Source organism: Mytilus galloprovincialis, chromosome 8 (genome assembly GCF_965363235.1).
Source record: "Mytilus galloprovincialis chromosome 8, xbMytGall1.hap1.1, whole genome shotgun sequence".
NCBI lineage: Eukaryota > Metazoa > Mollusca > Bivalvia > Mytilida > Mytilidae > Mytilus > Mytilus galloprovincialis.
This window is the reverse complement of record NC_134845.1, coordinates 67,703,472-67,725,915: the sequence shown is the minus strand read 5'-3', so window position 1 is coordinate 67,725,915 and position 22,444 is coordinate 67,703,472. Positions and strand designations below refer to the sequence as shown.

The following is a 22,444-nucleotide window of genomic DNA, read 5'->3' as shown; positions in this document are numbered from 1 at the left end:
TTTTATTTATAAAAAATGGTTACAATAAAGACAATAAAAGAAATTTTCCAATGGTTATAACTTTAATTCATAGAGTTAAAAGATATTACAGTTAAATAGTGAGTCTGGTGAAGAGGAACCTTGAGGGATCCTGTACTGGAATCAACTATAAGTAATTTTAAGAAAGTAGTATAAATCAAGAATGATTGTAACATCTGTCATACGAAGTCCTTATACATATACATACCCCAAGGATTTGACCATATATATCATTCAGTTAATTATAAGTCGAAAAGCGAGAATACAAATATAGTTTAGGATAGGGATCTCAACAATTTATTAACTTTCATTCACAAAGTAAATAAAACGTTAAAAATACATTCATAAACTGCTTATTTTCTCGACAACATAGAGACTACAGTTAGTTTGGTAATAATCTTAGCTAACAATCAATAATAAAAAACAATAGCACTGACAAAAATATACTTCGTTTCCCAATAATTAAACGCAAGATGTCTCATAAGTTACATATATCACTGTGTATCATCGCCACCGGAAATTGGGTACTAACGAAGCGGAGAGAAATAGAAAAAAAACTAAACAAGTTAAGAATTCATTCAATTTAAAGCATTTCCACTCATTGGATGAGGGTGCCGCTTAATAAATGATTTTCTGATATATAATTCTTTAAATTATAAGGCAGATAAGTACAAAATTAATACAAGATTGTGTGTAATACTCCAAAACTTGCCACTTAGTACCGGAAAATTTCGAGGTCGATCGTCCTCTGTCGCCCCATTCTCAAGATATTGAACTATTTTTCATTATTTTTCCAGACACGTTTTTAGATTATTATAGTGTGGCATCATATTTACTGAAATTTTTTGTCAAAAACATGTATTTTAAAGAATATGGACAAAAACATTGTTTGTTTGTTGTACGGCGAATTGCAGGACGTTGTACGGCGAATTGCAAAATAACAACTTTTGTCTGTACGGCTTCTTGCAATATATTATAATTTTAAGAGGAAATTAATCAGTGTTAAAATAATATCAAGTGACGATATTTTGTTGATATCAAAGCTTTACAGGCTTACAAATATACAAAATGTCTTACTTATCAAATATTATTAAATATATGACGTTAATTCAGTTCAGAAGGCCTCGTTGCGTACCGCTTTTCGATTTTGTACAAAAAGGTTTTTTTCAACCATATTATCCTAAATACATTTATATATCGGTATACTACTAACGACTGTTGTCTTATTTGTTGTTAAGTTGAATTGTGTAAGTTCAATAAAATAAACCGTCCATTCATCTTTTGTTGGTGCTAGCTTTTTTTTTTTTTTTATATAAAAGCAGTGGAGATGTGGTATGATAGCAAATAAGATAACTATCCATCAGGATAAAATAAAGTGTATGCAAGCAATTATGCTATCGTACGGCCTTCAACAACGAAAACTCGTACCTTATAGTCGGCTATAAAAAGCACCGACAGAAAAATATGGAAGGACTCAACAAGAAAACTAACGGCCTAACTTATATACAGTGTAACAAAACAATTTATAAAAACAACAAATAAGATAGAGATGAAGCAACGACAACCACCGAACCACAGGATCGAGAATTCGGACAGACAAAATTAAGAAAATACTTTGTTTTCATCGAAAGTAAGGAAAAACAAATCGTGAATTGCATTTCGAATTAATTTTCTTGTCAGTTTCGTTTTAAAAATATATAATTTATATACATCTTAAATGCTGTCAAGCAAAAGGTATTTCTATCAAATGCATTAACCATTTTATCTAATGCATAATTAGATGGGGGAAAGGGGGTCCGTTAATAAGTTAACAACAACTTAATTTTGGCAAAAACAGTTAACAACAAATTTTAAATATTGGTAAGAGTTAACAGCAACTTTAATTACCATTTTTTCCAAACGAACCCAAAAGCAATGAAAAGGGGAAGTGCATAATTATCTTCAATGTATTCAAAAGTTTGAAAACCACTGTACAAAGTCGCAGAAATGCCAAGCTTCATAAGGAATCTTTTATAAAGCTGACTAATTTTCAGAAGACACACGCAAGTACCATATTTTTTTATTGACACATGGACAGACAATTGAACGGATGGAAAAGCAGACGGAGTGATCGACTCCAAGAAAAAGGACTATGTCATGAATAATCGAAAATGCTTCAAACAGCAAAAGGGAGGCTTCTGGTTATGTATATTGTTGAGTAAATGTTTTATGACAATCAGTCGTAGTAAACTTGGGTTATCGTCATGGCGTAGGAAAGTGTAACAAACAGTTTGAATGAGTGAATACTATAGGGCGTGAACATTATAATTATTTTTTATGGCGGGAGCTCTTTTAAATTATGGTTACATCTCAGTCAGGGTATTCATACGACTTATTGCTTACATGATTTTAGTAAAAGGAATTACGAAGGTTTACTCATTTTTATTTTAAATCATCAAAACCAGTGTATCAATCAGAAAGTAACATGTAAGGTGAAGTTGAAGCGCTCTTTCATCTCCAAGTCCCAATTAAGAACTCTGAGCTGATATAAAAAAAAGCCTTGGTCCATCTTTACATTTCTGAAGTCTTAGACTAGCAAATATGACATCAATTTGAGAACCAAGTCCTCATTTTTCTGCCTCTTCTACCAGGCCACACTGTTCAGTTATTTTACGAATTGCAAAATGAAAAGGTACTTTATTTTTCACGATTCCGGCCAGGTACCCAGGGTCAATATAACTTATCAAATATTCCACATACTTCTGAATTATTTTCATCATAGGACTGACCAGGGTTTTAGCTGTATAAGAAGTGGCCTTTCCTTTTAACGTTTTTGATACATAACAAATAGAAGGCAGATATAACTACATTGGTTAGACGTATAAAGAGGGGTATGAGATATCCCTAAACATGTTTAACACTGCCGCATTTGTTGCACCTGCATGACCAAACTTGAGTCTGTAATCTTTGCTACATTTGTATATAGTCTTGTATTTATTTCATTTTTTTAAATTTTGGTTCATTTATATGTTTCAAGAAACAAACATTGAACTTCTACCCCCTTTTTGTTGTTAAATGATTGATCACTAAGGAGACAGCTTCGGGTATATCAATACACAGTTACAAGTTTAGTTTCGCATTATGGCCATGGTGAATTTTCTAAATATGAAAGTTTTTGTACAATTGAATTGATTTTTAGATAGTTGAATAATAATATAGCCTTCCTAGTGAGTTTATATGCACATTAGATTGTTTTTAACATGTTTTAAAAGCCATTTTTCAGTTTGAACGTCGATACGTTCCTATCCGTACCGCCATAGATTTAAAAATTTTGTATTGTTTTTCAACAAAGATTTGACGCTCGATCTTTTCAATTCAATTTTATGGGAAAAAACAGCAGAAATGCATATTTTTTTTTACCTTTTGATAGATATATGTCTATGGTTTCAGGAAAGATTTCACTCTTATTGATTGACATTTTCCTTTGGACCAAATTTTTGAGATCTTTGTGACATGTTCAACCCCCTATCTTGCAATATTTGGTATCAAATAAATGCTGATTGTTGCCATGGTTACACAAAAAAAGATTATATTTCACCATTATTACTATTGGAAATCAAATCTATGGACGATTCTCTTTCCATAAATATACACATGCATAACTCAAGGGAAAGAGGGTGTTCAAAAATTATGAGTGTCAATTCTAAGTTTTTTCCTATCTGTGAATTGACACCCCATCCTAGTGCATACTCTTCTCGTTGCGTTGGGTAGTTTCTTCTATTTGGTCGGGCTTCTGTTTCTTCGACATTTTCCTCATTTCCATTCTCAATTTTACTATACTCAAAGATTTTTTACTTTGCGGAAGCAACGTAAAAAAAGGAATGGACAGCAAATTTTCATGTGATTCTTGTAATCAGTTAACAGAGAAAATAATGTCAAAAACAGTGAACACTTTAAGTATTAAGTAACATATAGCTGGAATCTCAATTTCAAATAAACAGTTAACAACATTGCAAATTTTAAGAAAATAGATTACAGACAAAGGGTCGAAAACAGTTAAGGATTTTTAAATTCATCAGTCAAATAACAGTTTTAAACAAATTAAAACCTTGAAAAAGACAAAAACAGTTTAACATAAAAGGGTAACCCCCACCCCTTAGATATTTGAACTTAATACTTTATTTTCTTTAAAAGGACGGTAAATAACTATTCTAAAATTAGCAAGTTGCCATACAGTTGAAAACAAGTTGCCATACAGTAAATTTGTCAACACGAGCAAGTTGCCGTACACTAGACTTTATTTTTCATGGTCTATATTCTTTAAAATACATGTTTTTGGCAAACAATTTCAGTAAATATGATGCCACACTATAATAATCTAAAAACGTGTCTGGAAAAATAATGAAAAACAGTTCAATATCTTGAGAATGGGGCGACAGAGGACGATCGACCTCGAAATTTTCCGGTACTAAGTGGCAAGTTTTGGAGTATTACACATAATCTTGTATTAATTTTGTACTTATCTGCCTAATAATTTAAAGAATTATATATCAGAAAATCATTTATTAAGCGGCACCCTCATCCAATGAGTGGAAATGCTTTAAATTGAATGAAATCTTAACTTGTTTAGTTTTTTTTCTATTTCTCTCCGCTTCGTTAGTACCCAATTTCCGGTGGCGATGATACACAGTGTATATGAACCTATTTGTATGCATCATAAAAGAAAAATTCTTTTCCGTTATGACAGGGATACACCATTGGATTTTATAGGCGCAGCCATTTTTTGGTATTCAGAATAAAGAGTATAGCTAATCCTAATTGGTCGATATGTGCGCCCCTTATTTTTTTTTATTATTAAAGACTTCGTGCACTCTGCTTTATACAGAAGGCAAAACAAAAATAAAATTCCGTAGCACTAACGGCACTGAGGTAACTTTTCAACGCTAGGACGAGACACGTAATTTTAAGGGGAAAATTGACAGGCATGGGAGATAAGTACAAAATACGCTAAGAAAAGCTCAGCGAACCTATATTTTATTGACCAAAAAATACTGTCCTAATAGCTTTTCTTTGATTCTGGCAAGGTTTTGTTAAAAAAAATCACTTTCTAAAGTCTGTATCACGAAAAAGGCTACCATTGTCGCCTATGGTTATTTCAATCTTTAACAATGTTCATGTACATTTGTACCAGTAGATTGATATGTAATTTTGTCAGTTCAAAAATTAGATAAAACGTTGAAAATATTACAATGAATTACCAAAACAATATTGGCCAATTGAAGATATTTATAGTTGGAATGAATAAAATATATTAAATATATGCAAACATGACTCAGTCCAAAAGTTTAAACTTCAGATAGTGTTGGCTTGACAAACAAGCAACTATATGTTTAAGTGGTTATGATTACAACCAATTCGTACATATACGAATAGTTATAAATGGAAGATTAAGATTTCACGCGTTTTTGAAAATTTGAATTATGTGTATTGTAATAAGAATAAAAATTGATCAATGAACTCCTTGTGCTTTGTTAACAGTATTGATGTATGACATACATGTCAATGGAGAAAGTATATGGTTTATTGATGGGGATCTCGACCATCCGGTTGATACCTCTGATGGTGGACTATCAGTCCCCGAGGGTATCATCAGCTCAGTAGTCAATATTTCGGTATTGACATGATTTAACAAACTTTGATCAAATTGTCCGTTGATAAATTTTGAAATTATTATGAAACTAAGGTTTCAACTCCCTCGGGCAAAATTTTGGTTTAGATGAATTTGACTATCTGTTTTAGGTATTTGATATATAGTTCTTCAACGATTTTCAGTACTTATATACATCTTCGGATTTCGAATGTTTGGCTTTGAGCGTTCCTGATGAAGGTAAATCCAGAAAAGCGCTTCGGACGCAAGTCATTTGAACATTCTGAAAAGACGAGGGTTGGCGATTACCAAAATGACAAACTTTGTTTTGAGACTTAAATGATATCTTCTGATTAAGTTTAACTGAACTTAGAAAATATGCTATATCTATAATTCCAACGATCGAAGTCAATATTTCAAAATCAATTAAGTAACATATTGATCGAAGCAAAAGTTGATTAAATAAATATCTTTTGTTAAAGTCAATTTTTTCGACAAAAAAAAAATCAAAAAAAATCAACATACGATTTTTGTTAAAAAATTATACGTCAGACAATTCCCATATTTTAAAATGAAATTCGCTGGGTGAATTTAGTTTTTAACCTTTTACAGCAGTTGTATACATTTTCTTCAGGCGAATAAGCTGTATTAAAAAAAATTATTTTTATGCAAAACCTACTTAAATCATAATTATAGAGAATAATATCATTTATCATATACTTAAAGAAAATTCCACATGCTACATTCTGCATATGTAATACAAATTGGAGTAAGCAGCAGTAGACACTCTATTGGCACCTCGGGCTTATACATATTATATTGAGTCTCATGATGATAAGCTTAACTATATGATATTGGTAATGTATTACTCTGCATTTATTTCGTTGATTTTAATTACCGAAAGTGTTTACAATTAGGTTACTAAAAAAAAGTCTCTAATGTTAGTAGTATATATTTCGTCTACATAGTAAATAAGACATGGATAATGTATTCATATAGATTGCAATTATGTAAATACAGACAATGCAATTTCCCATAGTAACTCCCTTTGCGGATTAAACTGTGCCACTTTTACTATGAAGTTTACTATGAAATTACATCCCAGAACCGAAAGTTGATATTCACTTCTTTTTTATTCAAAGGTCAAAATATAGGGCTGTGCAGCATTTTTTCAATGTATATGCCTTGAACTTCGAAGAGTTTAAACTATACTAAAATTCTATGCTACCCTTCCTCCACTTTTGGACCTCCAAAGAATTTAATTATAGGCGCTTCCATGTTGTTCTATCCTTGTAACATTTCAAAGTTATGTCTCTATGAGATGAAACACAGAGATCATACCTCAGAACCACTACGTTAACAAATTAACATATCTATGAATATTACATATCGCCCCGAAAGAGGTGTGGCTTGTGAAACAGCTGTATTTACAAATACAACCTATATTGATTATTCGTGATTAAAGTAAAGACTACATTTAGTTTGCATTTTGGTAACAATCGATGATAAAAATCGATAACAATAAAAAAGTAATTTTATAAACATATCTACCTTTGCTAATATATATATATATGACGAAATATGTGTCATAAAAAAATGATAATGTTTTTCCATAGTAAAAGGGGAATATTAGCAATGGTCATGCGACAACCGACTAACCATGTAATTTCATCAATAAAAGAATGAACTAAAAGTTTATGTGCAAATCAAATATCATTATGAACAAAGTGAATTCTAAATATTAAATATTAAATAAAAAAATCTAAATATATAATACAGAAATTAACAGAAACCTCATATGACACAGTATGTCTAAAATTTTAAACAATCCCACAAAAGTAATTACTATTAGGCAGTAGACCATTTTTATATTACCGACTCCGGATAATATAAGTTACCTACTCTGCGATTGGACATCTAGGTACTCAGTCAAATAAGAGCGATCAAAAGAAGTAAAATCAAATAAATAAGCAGTGCAAAAAAAAGTTTACTGTTATTTTAAACTAGCTCCTTGAACATACAAAGAACTGTTGAAATTCCTGTGCTCACATAGTGTCGAAATTCACAAAAGAACAGTACATGTTCATTTGCAGTTTTATATATTAAGTTGACAACTTTAATACATATAAAAGGTGACACTACTTTCTTTTCCACCTTCACGTCAAATAATTTTTTTGTGAAACACAATATATATAGTACTTCACATCTGGTTCCATACAGAAAAAAGGATCGAAAAAAATTCACCTAGAATATGTCGGTTTTAGGAATTTAGCCCTGCATTTCGTTACAGATATTGATTTTGAGAAATAAACATAGTTCTTAATTGTTTTAAAGCTCGATTCTTTTTATTTGGTGTTTCTATTTAAAATGTTGAAACTTGAGTTTCATGGTCCTTATGCTTGTTAACAGACAATAAGGGGCGAACATCTTATTGGATAATTTGTCTGTAGAACTGGTCATAATAAAACCACGCTCATGGCAAGTATTTGCGTTTTTTTTTCAAACAAAGATAAATTATGCAAATTTTTTTGAAAAATGTCAAAGACTAATAAGGGAAAATAATAGTGATATTTCTCACTATATGCAGTTCCTTGCTTTGTATATAACGCACTTTGTGAAAACATTTTTACAAGCTGTTTATGGCTTCTTCAAGCGTTATATCGTACCAAATAGCAGGAATATCGGGAAGTGTCTTCCTTTGATATATGTCAGTTAGTTTCTGTTGATAAGTGCACATAACATACATCCAGTATTTTGACGTGTCATGTGTTGGCTGAATGTCCCAGTCTGGGTAATGTTTTCTGTAGTCTTTATATTGTCGTGATTTCCCCTTATATTCATCTATGTCATAGGCCACATAGTCGGCTTCTGTTTGGATTATTTCATTGCAAAAGTTTACTACAAGTGACTTGTTCCACTCGTAAGTGAAGCCGCTGATGCCTTTTGGACGATGTTGTATACATTGATGTGGTCTGCCTTCCGTAACATGGTATTTATCAGTAATCATACATGGTTCTGCACAGAACATACACTTTTCCTCACAGCCCCATAACTTTTCCATAATTAAACCAAGAACGTCCTTCTTCCACTGCACGTTATCGCTTGTGGTTTCAATAAATGTGTTGTTGACTTGGTTTTCTACCTTGTTCATTTCCTCGAAAAGAACCTTCTTGAAATTTAAAATATCGGATATATTTCGGTCGAGTACATGGACAAAAATCTCTTCAGTAACTGGTAATATATCATATTTTTTCATTTTACGAACAAACACATTTATCCATTTAGATGAACAAACTTTCTCCTTCTCTTCTAAGAGTATTGTAGTTTCAGATATCGCCGTTAATACCGTTTCGAATATTTTAGTTGTTCTGCTCTTTGCAAGTAAGCCGTAATGGTGGATATCATCAGTTTTGTTATGGAAAATGTATTTGTACAAATAGTCCGAAAGCCAATTTCTAGTAAAAGTAGCTGGTTCCTTAACAAAGGCCATGTATGCATCAAAATTGTTGTTTCGTGCTAGTTCGATCATAATTGTTTTCATCAAGGTATACTTTTCCCGAGAAAATGAGACCATCACCTTGTTTGCTACATCCATAGGAACTAGAGTAGAAACATGATCAGTCACAATTTTCAACATAGCGTCTTTAAAAAAGCCAACAGTTATCATGTCCTCTGTTTTTTGTTCAAAAAGATTTGTAAAAAGAGTCCAGACTGTGTGTTTATATTCCTCCATTTGACTTCGAGGACTATGTTTTGAGTCGTACTGTTGATCTAACTCTGTAAATACAATTACTAAATGTCGAACGACATGTTCTATTATAAAAGCTCTATATGTAGAGTGCAAATTGAACTTGTAGTCATTGGAAGTATGTTCATTATGATCATTAAAGTTCGCAGATATTATGTTAAGGATTTCACGGACATGCAAGTTGTCAAATCGTACATCAAGCTTGCGAAGTTCCTGTATTCTTCTGTCTATTTGGTGGAAAATATCATCAGTTATTGATGCAGCTTGCTCCCTGTACACCTCAATCGATTCTACCTCCTGCTCATCTGTATTCAACATGTTCCTGACGCTAATATGTTCATCCAAAATGCTATAACTCTTAATACTCCCTTTCAAATTTTCCCTTTTAACAACACTGCAATCCCCTCTGCTGTGCATGAAACCCAGCTCAGATTGAAATTCTTCAAATAACATTGCCTCAATTCGATCTGCGACTGAAGATGAGTTCTTTATGTCCTTAAAATTCAACTCATTCAACCAGATACTCCATCTCTGGTCAAACGTATCTTTTATTACTTCTTTACTCGGCGTTATACCTTGTAAGTTCCTGGCAAATTTTTGGGCAAGTTCATTTATTTGTTTTTCGTATTTAACTCTCTCTTTTCGTTGAATCATTTTTGCTTTTATTTCCTCTTTTATATTATTCATGTCAGTTTTGGATTTCATTATCAAGTTTTCAGAAATAATATTCATCCTTTTTAGTTTCATTTCTTTCCACTGAATCATGACTTCCGTTAAATTGTTTGTTTCAATAAAAGAAACCAACCGTTTTCTTTGAGCTTTCATTTTTGTTTCTAATTCTGATGAAAAGGTACGAAGAGAGTCATTTGCGGAGGCGTCCAAATTATCGATACACTCCTGACTGAGTTTGCCCATTGTAACTGTCGATACAAATTCATACTGAAACTTTTCAAGTTCCCATACTATTGCATGATACACTCTTTCAATTTCGTTGTAAGCCTTTAGTTCCAAACTGTTACGGAAGCTATATACAAAGTCGTCTTTTAAAATTCCATTCCAGATGTCTTTTATACGCGTTATTGTGTCTGTAATAGTCAAATATGTCTTCCTTTTTGATGCAAGATTGCTTAGGATTGTATTTCTAACTTCACCTACACGCTTACAATAACCTGGATTTACAGGTGCCATTGGTGGATCTCCTAGCCAGAGATCTGAAAAATACGAAACATTTTTCTCACAGTCGAAATCAATAACTTGACTGAACGTTTGAATATCTGCGACGTCTTCTTGTTCGGCAGCTGCTTTTGCCATTTCGTCTAAGCTTTGAACAAATATCTGTCTTTCCTCCAACATTTTACTAATTGCACCGGCATCCGAAACATTTTGATGAATGAATAAACAGCTTTGCTTAAGATTTAGTTTTTTGTTGACAAGCTTTAGTCTCAAAAATGCATGAACTGCAATTTGAAGGATGTCTTTGACTTCTGAAGTATTTTCACCTTTCACATTGACTATTGTTATATCTCCCAAACCGATCACAAACGTAGCGAGCATATTATCATGTCTTAATTCGCCTGTTCCGTCATACCTTTGAGAACGTAATCCCTCTGTATCAAAGACAACAATATAGTCAAACCCATAATTCACCTTGCTTACAGGAACTAATTGCATAAAAACACCACTTGTACATCTACCGGCATTTACTGCGAATTGTAATCCGAACAGTGTGTTGAGTAGTGTTGATTTTCCGGAACTTTGGAGGCCAACAACGGATATAGACAAAAGTTTTTTATCATGTATTAATTGTTTGACTTGATAAAGAACAGCTTCAACCCACATTAATGGAACGTGTGTGGTATCGCCATCAAGAATTTCCAAGGGCTCACCAAGTAAAAGAAGTTTCGCTGCAATTTTTGGGAGCGTTGTTGATAACATTTCAATTGCACTACTCATTCCATCCTCGTAACTTTTACATGTTTCAATTGATTCAAAAATTTGTCCGCATTCTCTCATTAAATGTTCGAACCGAAAGGGAGCACTATTGAGATTTGATTTGCTTTTCTTAACTTGTTCTTCTGCTTCGCTAATATCTTTGTTTACACCTTTAGCTAACTCAAGTGTTTGACAATCAGACTGGTAGCGTGCCAAACAATTAGACGTCACGGTTTTTGATCGATCATTCAACATAAGTTTCATCCATTCAGTGACCACACCAAAACAGTGATCATTATTTAAAAACTCTTCAAAAATATCTATTGACATCTGCATGAATTCATGCATATTTGCTACGGTTTTAAGTTGTAACTGACGCTGTTTTTTCATCTCTTCTTGATAAGATGACCTTTCTTGAGGGGAGGTGCATTTCGATGCTCTGTTAATGATTTTAGAATTTTCGCTCCAGATATGCCATGGCTCTCCTTGTAAAGGAGTTATAAGTTTCTTAACATCGATTACTTCTTTAGGAATTAGTTTTAATACATCTGTAGCCTTTTCTCTTGCTTTTCTAAGGTCATCTGAATCTTTATTCCGTTTAAAATCTGTGTCAGTTTCTACAACTATCCTTGTGGAAAGAGGTTCCGCATCTGTCTTCTTTAGCACAGCTGACAATTGCGCCAATAGGATTCTTTTAACTTCAGATACGGGCACATTTTGTTTATTCATTGCCAAAGGACACAGTTTAGTTTTCATGTTTTGCTCAGGGATCTGTTTTGAATACTTTTGACAAATTTCTTTAGACGTTCTACTGTCATATTTGTAGGCATCTAAAGCCAAAACAACTCCACCAGTAACTACAGTTTGCAAATTATGCAAAGTGTCTTGCGTATTTGTGTCCTGAAGAGTGTCTAGATCAACTAAAATTACCATAACAGATGAAAGTCTTGAGAGCAATTGCAACTGTTTTTGTTCCGTCTGAGAATTCCCTCTTAAGTTCAAAAACATGGTGATTTTGTCAAAGTTTTTTGTTTCTCTTGATGGAAGGAACCAAGCAGCTTCTATAATACCTTGGCTAATTGTTTTAGGTGTAGTTCCTAGAGGACAGTTTTCGTTAAAGAATGTTTCATGGTTGCTGTCGGAAAGTAAGGTGTTTATTAGTTTTGACTTTGAAATGGATGGTCTCCCAAATCGAACAAAGCTTACAATGTGACAATGGCAATTTATCGCTAATGTTTGTCTAACGAGATTACTAGGTGTTGTTTCGTCTAATACAACAGAATGGAAAACAGAGTTTGTTAGAGTCAGTTCGTTTATTGCAGATGGAACAACAACGGGGATTGCTAGTTTGCACATGAATAATTTTGCTGCTAAAACATTCCTAAGGGATTGACAACTGCAGAGAAATATGGCTACCAAAAGGTCAAGCGGATTCGCATTGATTTGCGTGTCTTCTGTGTCAGTGTCAAACATACTTAATTCTGCCCAATTATCTTCCTCGTCAACACATATTTTGGAATTTTTATCAGTATCGTTTTCTTTAGAGATTCTCTCCAGAAAATCTTGCAGTATTTTATCACGACAGGTAGAGTTCATCATCATTAAATTTTCTAAAACCATCCATGGTAATTGGGATAGAGTGATTTCTTCTGATTGTGTCCGTATTTTCATAACGTCCACAAGTGTAATCTTCTGAGGATATACTGTATCTAAACCGAATTTACTCATAAAGTCGAGGATGGCTAATTGTCGTGTTGTCATTGTTGTTTTGTGTTCCTGCGTTCCCATATATGTATCTTTGATTTCAGATATTGGTTTATCCTGCTGACCTGGTGTATGCATACATGCACTAGGCTGTTCTGGACTTGATTGAAGTTCTCTCTCTGTTTTGTCCTCTCTTGTTTTTATTTTTGTTTCCGTGTTTGTTTGTTTTTCTGATGTCTCTGTAATTGGTGAGCTATGTGCAATGCCGGCTTCTACTTTCTGATTGTAATCTTTACACTCTTTTTTCTCCGACACATCTTCGTTAATGTTTATGTTGTCATCTGTGTTTTCTATTTCTGTTTCCACTTTGTTCTTATCAAAGTCCGGTCTTTCTTGCGACTCCAAGATTTGTGCTGTGGTTGTTCTTGTTGACTGTGACGACTGGTTATTATCATCACGATCTGGAATCTTAGAAGTGTTTTGTGTTGTTTCCGAAACGTCATTTGATTTATCTACATTTATAACGAAATTGTTTCTATTAACGTTCTGGTTTCCATGTGGTTGTGACTCCACAAGGCTCTGTTGGCGGTCTGTTAAATTTGAATCTAATGTCAAGGCTGTTTTTAAGTAGCCATCTGTTATTTCGTTGATCGGTTTCATATCCTGACTTTCCTGTGTGTGTGGTTCTGCAGGTTTGGGTTCCGTGTTTTTTAGTGACCTTGACGTTTCAAACGATTGTGGGTTAGGTGTCATATTTGCATTGGCAGTCTGATTATGATCATTACTATCAGTATGGTAAGAACTATCATGATTTGGATTTCTCTTGATAGGGTAGTCCATACTCTCCGTCTCTAAAACGTTTTCTGAGCATGCAGCAATAGACGTTAAATTCTGTTGAGATGTCGCCTCATCTGTGATATTACCGATTGTCTCGACATCTGAGACAACCAATTTAATGGATTTTATATCAACTGTATCCTTATCTTCTTTGTTCGACTCATAAGTCAGTCTCGAATCTCTTTTTCTTTCATCAACAGAAGGTAGTTGTTTCGTCTGCAAAACATTAACAGTCCGCATTTTAACAGCTATTATTTCATGTATTTACACATTAAAATACCAAAACTGAATTTTGTTATATGAAGCATTAACTTATATCACTAACATTTAATTTTAGACCGTTATCATAAATTACATCATTCACACCAGAAACCTACTGATTTTATTGATTTGTGATAGAGTTATACCATTTTTGACAACAATTTATGTAGAATGCAACAAGAATTTGGTACATTTTTAAGCTTCCAATATCTGAATATCACATTAAAACAAATTTTCAGAAAGCTAGAAAACGCTAATTGTTTAGAAAGCTAAACTTGTTTGCCATAACAGCGAGTAATAAACCAAAAACCAATAAATATAGGTCGATTTTTTTTATAGATAAAATAGATCAGACGACAAATCCCTAACCAATTCCCCAAATTCATACATAGAAACACGAAGATTCAGTGAAACAATCAACATAAAATAGATATAAAGACAGTTTAACCAAACATGTAAGCAAATGCTGATCCACACGTATCACCTGTTTTATAGACTTTGTTTTATAGACCTTCTGAAATATTTTGCGGAGTAATATCCGTAAAAAAAATCAAGTTCAAATTTAAACAAACCATAACCCTACATTGTATCTCTTTGGTAAATTAATTAATTTATTTTAATTTTAAATTATTTAGCAAATAAAACACCACTTTAAAATAAATTTGGGGATCCGAAGCGTTTTCTAGATTTCCTTGCATCAGAAACGTTCAAGCCCAAAAAATTGAAAGCCACGGATTTATAAATATCTGAGCAGAGACTAAAATTCTTCCAACCTTAACTAAGAGAGAGTTAAAACCTTACTTTCTTAAACATTTCAAAATTAATTAACATACAACTGAACAAAATATTCAAAAATCATTCGAGAACTGATGCAATGAGCCTATCATACCGCTTAGAATTTAGTATACCAATAGCGATATTCACTAATATTCCAGATTTTGTGTGTGTTAGAAGCGATTTATTAGATGCAAAAATATATTCGACGTTATATACCTATGACATCGGATATCAATTCATTCTCAGCGTATATGGTTGAAGTTGATTGTCGTGTTAGATTATAAATAATTTGTTATGAGATTTTACATACAATAAAAGTAAAAATTGATAGTTTTGCCTGACAGTGCTAGGTCCTTGTCGTTTACCAAATAAAAAAACTAACAAATATGCATTCAACTAAAATGAGTGTTTCTAAATCAGTAACGTCTATATTAAATGAAATAGTTGGATTATTTTAAGATTGAATATTTACTTTGTCTGACTAAAACCATGTGTAAGAAACGACTTATTTCGAAAGAATGGAAAACAGCGATCTAAGAAGTACATGATAACCTTTGAATTAAAACCATTTATTTATACCATGTTTAATAATGAGTTAAAGATATGTCGTTTAGATAGTATTAAGTATATATTTATTCATTGTATATAATTGTATTTAAGAAATTGCTTATGATTAAACCTCAATGGTATGAGTTTTAAATAATCCACATGTCTGTGGAAGGGAGGGTAATTAATATGTTGAAAAAATCTCACATACTTACATCGCGTGGTAGGGTTTTATTTTTGATTGTTAGGCCACCAATATAGTCACTTCCACATTCTTCCTTACAGCTGCCTTGAAGGTCTAATGTGTATCTACAGATATGTATTGTAAACGTAAGCTGTGTTAAAATTATTTTGACTAGACAAAATAGTTTATTTCCAATTCTAAAATACCCAACTTTGAAAAATAATATTTGCGTACCTTTGGTGAAAAAATGAACATATATATATGAAATCGTAATAGCATGTTTAATTATCTTGGCAAAATAAAAATAAAATTTATTGGTATGCATCAATAGGAATTTGGTTTAGTAATGAAATTTCAAGTTTTATGACAAAATAGATAACCACATAATTATGTTATTTTGTATGTAAAGCAAGACTTTTTTTTAATCTTTAATGATCTATGATTTATTATTTAAAATTCTTCACTCCTAAAATGTCGTAACGTTTTGCTTATTTTCATGATATATTATAAAAAAAATCCACGTTTTACCTAAGCGTGACAATTAATATTCCCCAAATGTTTCGAAACGTGAAAGTTTGAATTTTTTTTTAACTCGCTCACAGAAAACAGCTAGTTTACAGTAATTTAAACTCATAATTAATGCAAAGATGTTTACTGCAATCGAGCTGGTTAATACTCAGAATGATTTTCCCAGAGATGCAGACATGAGCTCTTCCGAATTATTTCCAGTGCGTTAAAAGTAAACATCAGATTGAAAATAAATGAAAGCCCATGGTGCTTTTTTTCAGCTTTTCATTTTTTTATGATGTAGTAGCTTTACACTTGATTCGTCATTACCTTGATTCATTATATCTGTCGAGTTTAACGTTTTCGTCTACTGACGTTTCTGTTGGAGTTCCATCCGATGAAACGTTCACATTCTCTTGTCTAATCCTTAAGTTAAAGAAAAGTATGCAGACAAAGGTATAATGTACTTTTAAGTTGAAACGCATTATCATTGATATCTGTTGAACTATGTTATTGAAAGTATTTAAACATTAAGAGGTACTTTGTTTTGACTCTTTAAATCAATGCACAGTTTTTATTTTTCATTTTGTTGTGTTTAAATTCAGAAAAAAGAGATAGGAAAGTAAATTTACTTTTTTACAAATTAATAAACTCTTAAGACAAATTGAAAAGGGGTATTCTATAAAAAACCATTAAACAAAATGTTACCAATCAACAAAACAAGTGGAAAACAATTGTCATTTACAGACGAAAATGGCGGAAATGTGTCTACTCCGACAACTAGTCTCAACACACATTGACTTTCGTACAATCACAAGAAACCATAAAAAAAAACATGACCACATGGCCACTCTAACCATGGGTCAAATAAAACTAATTGATTTTTAAAAAAAATATATTGGTGTTATATTTTTTTTTTAATCCCAAGTTGTCGTGAACGAGATATGATATTCTTAATCAATACTAGCATTATTTCAAACACGCTTTGAATGATATGCATTTAAGTCAACAAAGAATTAAGACAAACAAAAATTTAACCAATTTACTGGCATGTTATCTACTTATTTGAAGTGTTCGTAATATCAAAATTAGTCGCTTTACATTAATATCGTTAAAGTGGATGCTGTATCGTTTGTTGCATTTTCATGGTAAGATCAAGTAAATGATATATTATAAAGTAAGTCCAGTTAAAGAAGTTAATCATGATAAAACAGGGACGAAAGAAACCAGAGGGACAGTCAAACTCATAAATCGAAAATAAACTAACAACGCCATGGCTAAAAATGAAAAAGACAATAAAAAAAAAACAATAGTACACATGACACAACATAGAAAACTAAGGAATAAGCAACACGAACCCCATCAAAAACTAGGGGTGATCTCAGGTGCTCCGGAAGGGTAATCAGACCCTGCTCCACATGTGGCACCCGTAACCTTAGGTAAAATAAGAACAATTCATACCACTGTACCTTGATGTTTGACATTTAACCTAATGAGTCGGTTTGTTTTCGGTACATCGTTATCGAAATAATGGATATTTGTGCAACTGTCTTTCAAGTGAGAAATTAAGCGAGCTATACACACAGGTTTAATCCATCAACATGTACATAGGTAAATGCCTGTAACAATGCAGGAATATGAAAGTAATTTTCTATTCCCTTGATGTGTTTGCCATTTTGATTTTTAAAATTTAGTTATAAGGGTTCTTAACGTGCAGAAGGCATAGCACTATCTACACAAGAGGCATTATATTAAGGAATATTATTGGAAGTTTTTTTTACACATTTGGAACAATTTTTATGCGTGTAGAATTTCTAACGAGAAAATCGGTAATTTTCTCAATAGCAACATGTAGTTGGATTACAGAATTCGACGACATTTAAAACAAAAGCTATCATGGCAAAAATATCATTTTTGTAAGAGAATTGGTAAAGAGTCAAATGATATCACAGGAAATGCAGACATGCATTCTTACTCCTTTGTCCTGAGTGCAGTAGTGTAGTGATAGACGGTCAGACTAATATATAAACAATATATTTCCCTCATTCTATAAAGTCCTAATGATTAACATTGTACTCCTGTCAGGAGAATTGCTTTGTCCTGAGCTCAGCCTGGTCCTAAGGATAAATACAGCAAGCGCAAGGGTCCCTTGCAGCCTAGATACTGATGACAGTCAATGACGACAAGGACAAGGACAACAACTGAAAACGGAAACTTACAAAACATGAGCTTTTCACTTCCGTTGGTAATAATTATAGAGAGTCTACCACTAGAGAAAGTATATTGTTATGCAACAATCCACGAGTAACTTTATAACCAAATAAACCATCTAGCACTATACTCGTTTCCAATATTTATCAAATTTAGAAACGACGGTATTTCGAGTCACATGCACATTACATATGTATGTTCACATCAGTATTAAGATTAGTTCCAGCATCACGGCAAAAGTGTTTGCCTTCCATATGTTTTGGCAGATAGATAATTGATTCGTTCCTTACCTTCTATCAATATGTCTGTGAAGTGTTTTGTTTTCGTCTTCAGACATTTCTGTTGGAATTCCATCTGACGAAGTGCTCATTTTCCCTTGTCTAAGTCTAAGTTCAAAGCAAGAAGTAAAAACATAAATATAATGTATTTTAAAATTGAATCGCATAACCGTTTAGATTTTTAAAAATAAATTATCATTTAGGTTTAAACATGATAATGATCTCTTTAATCAATGTAAACAAATAAATATAAATGCTGTTTCAACTCAAAAGCAAAAGACCAACTTATGCAAAATGAGTGGTAAGTAAGTTACCTGGTTAAAATGAAGTTTTTTGTTTACTCAACTTGGTCTACTATTCTACCTCACACAGACATATTGCATTTTGTCTTCTCTAATTGAGATTTGAAATATTGAATCTGTCACGTGGTGACAATATCAATTATATTTTGACTTGCGTCTAATAGCACTCAGACAACTAGTTTTTATATATCTTTTTTTCGTTAGATCTCCGTAAAAACTGAATATGAAACCCTGGACAGCGTATATTTAAACAGCAGAAGTAAAACTAACAGAAAACGTTTCCAGAACGAATTCCTTGTTTAAAGAATTATCTATACTGCATTCTAAACAAACAGACGTTCTTAAATTTGAATTAAAGAATGTCTTCTTATTATCCCACGTTGTCGTGAAAAAGATATGACATTCTTTATTGATATTGGCAATATTTCAAAAATATTTTAAAAGCAATGATTAGTATGCATTTAATTCAAAAACGAATTAAGACAGAAATAGATTTAACCGATTTACACAAATGTGACGTACCTATTAAAGAGTACGTAAATGAAAAACTTAGTCATTTTATAATGATAGGTAAATAACGAAAAAGTATTATGGCTGCGACCTAATTTATGAAAAAAACAAGCTGGCATGTCAGTAACTGCTAGAAGTCCGTTGTTAATTCATGTATCATTGACATTTTGTTTAGTTTCTTTTGTAACCTATTCTGACATCGGACTCGGATTTCTTTTAAACTGAGTTTTACTTTGCTTTTGTCATGTAATGATTTTTCTTCATTTGCTAGAGGTATATGGCGCCTCAGGGTTGATATCTCATGTTTAATCCCGATGCATTTTTGCGCCTGTCCCAAGTTGGAAGCCACTGGCCTTTGTTCGTCTTGTAGGATTTTCAATTACAGTTTCTTTTATATATTTCAGAGTTTAGTATGACGACCATTATCACTGAACTAGTATACATTTTTGATTATAGGCCACTCGAAGAATGCCTTCGGATGCGGGATGTTCTCGCTGCATTGAAGACCCATTGGATAACTTTGGCTGTTATGTAATCTTTTGGTTGTTTTCTCCTTGACACATTCTCCATTTCCATTCTCAAGGTTAAGATAAATATAAGAGTGTGCTAACTCCTTTTCAGTATATATGCTTATATCAACTAAACAATTGGATATCATTCTAAGGTAGTAAATGGTTTCTATATATCAAAAGGACATTTATCCATGTGCGTTTTTAGGTATAAAAGATAATATTGTAAGGTATACCCGCTGATGCTCATATTATAATATTTCAAATTGTTAACATATTGTGATCTTATTTCTTCGGCTTCACACAGCAGTAGTAAAGCCAATACCAGCAAAAAATGGGAGCAGATGGAGAAGACTAGAGAACAATAAGAAAACAGTTAAATTAAAAAAATCTGAAATCCGAGGAAGCTCAAAACTAAACGTCTCTTGTCAAATGGCACAATCAAAACCAATAGCTCAAACGAATATAAAACAACTGCCATATTCCAAACTTTGTACAGGCATTTTCTTAAGAATTTAGTACCAACAAAAACATCCACGCATGCTTGTCGAAACAATGACGACAGAAGTGAGATTATAAACATATTACGAACAAATTTGCACATTTGAAACGAAATTGTAACGCTGAAAAGTAGTTAAAAAATAAAATAAATCACTCATAGTCAAATAAGATATACTTACTCAAGTATGTTTTTTTTATAGAAATGTCACCCTCATATTTTTATTATTTTTATTAGGTTAATGACATGGCAGCTATTAAAGTCACCAAATCACATATTATAAGGTCGGTCGTTAATAGTGGTAAAAACATTAATATTTGGTGGAGAATCTTATAAACATGTAACAAGGTTAAAAAATGTTTATGAAACCCCAAAAAATAATGAAAGACATTGGACATGGGGTCTTCTCGGTTGCAGTCAGTGAAATGTGATATTACATTCTCATTGAATTGTCAACTACAATTAAACGTTGTGTAATGCTCAGTTACGTTCTATTTTATTTCAAAAAGGTCCTTCTAGGAAATAAGAACAGCATTTGAATATCTTTTTTTTAACTGTTAAACAGTACTTCCAGTAAAATTGAAATCTGTAGATGCGTGCATGGAATCTAAATTCATACTAAAAGCTGAATTAAATTATGTTCCTTATGTGATACACATATTAACTAGTTAATGTTTTATTTTTGAAAACATCGCAGTGTGCGTTTACAGGAAAATAGTTGATATACGATTGCGGTAAACATTATCATAACATTTATAAAACACAACGTGGAAAATTAAGTTATAAATACTTCATAATACTTGTAGTAGATACCGTAACCTGATAACATTCGACTACGGTTACGAAAGATTAAAGATCTGTATATATTCAAGTACAATCCTAAACAATATCTGAACAAATCAAAGTACTATCTTCAATTGACGTGATTAATTTTGTCTTCTCATCTCAAGATCATAGGTAGACGACACTATCATAAATAGTATTTAAAAACTATCAAAAATAGTGTGTAAAAAGCTGGTTTTTTGTACCAATTCTATCTTATTTTGATCATATTATTGTATTATTTTTAAGCACTGGCTCAAGCTATTTTGGAAATTTTCGGATCCTCTTATATAAAATGAACTATCAAGACTTGCATTTGTTAAAAAAAAAAAAAAAAAAAAAAAAGGAAAAGCTATGAAAAAGGCAGGAGAAAAATAATAAAATTGCCTACGAAAAAAACTACTAAGTATTACAATACACGTTATCTGTTTCAAAAATGGAATTAAAATCTTATAACTGTTCCCTCGGCAAAATTATAAATTAAACATAAATAATTTTCCTATTGCTTTTAATCTTTAAAAAACCAAAACAGAAATAAAAACAGAATAGAATCCCCCTACCGGCCCTCTCCAAAAACGAAAAAAAAAACAAAAAAAAACACAACAAAAATAATAACAAAGTTACAACAATGAAGATATGGAGTATCGTTAGAAAGATGTGGACAAAACATAAGGTAAAATTAATATGAGATTCAAAGAGTAAATTAGGAAGGTGGTAAATTGATACAATCCTGCTGAGCTATACATTTGAAGACAAACCAGCCTGTAATGCATTGTATGGAAACTTTTTACGAATTCCTTACAAAACAAAAACCACTCTTATTTATGTTTTAATATATATAGATTTATAGTCTTATAAATGTGCCAACTAAAACAAAACGTTATAAACTGCATGTATAAACAGTCTTTACATCAATCCGTACAAATATTTGAATACTTACATAGACACGGCTATCTCCTTAAAAATCTTTATAAAAGTGTACTTGATCAAATTGATCTGTTCCCTCAGGATATATTTATATAGATTGCATGTTTACAAAGTTCAAATTTTTTCCCATATGATAATTATTCACATACATAATCCTATCTCTTCGTTAAATCTATATGATACTTTATTTGATCAGTACAATCTCTCCACTTAAAATACTTATTACATAAAAATACATGTATGCAC

General features: G+C 32.1%; 1 long non-coding RNA gene across 1 annotated transcript; it reads right to left on the bottom strand.

Moving 5' to 3' along the window:
- Positions 1-4,277: 4,277 nt before the first annotated feature.
- LOC143042423 (uncharacterized) lies at positions 4,278-22,356 on the bottom strand. The gene is made up of 5 exons (XR_012967984.1): positions 22,212-22,356; positions 18,642-18,737; positions 16,471-16,566; positions 15,665-15,758; positions 4,278-14,081 (listed from the first exon to the last, which is right to left on the bottom strand). It is a non-coding gene; the product is annotated as an uncharacterized LOC143042423 (long non-coding RNA).
- Positions 22,357-22,444: the final 88 nt, after the last annotated feature.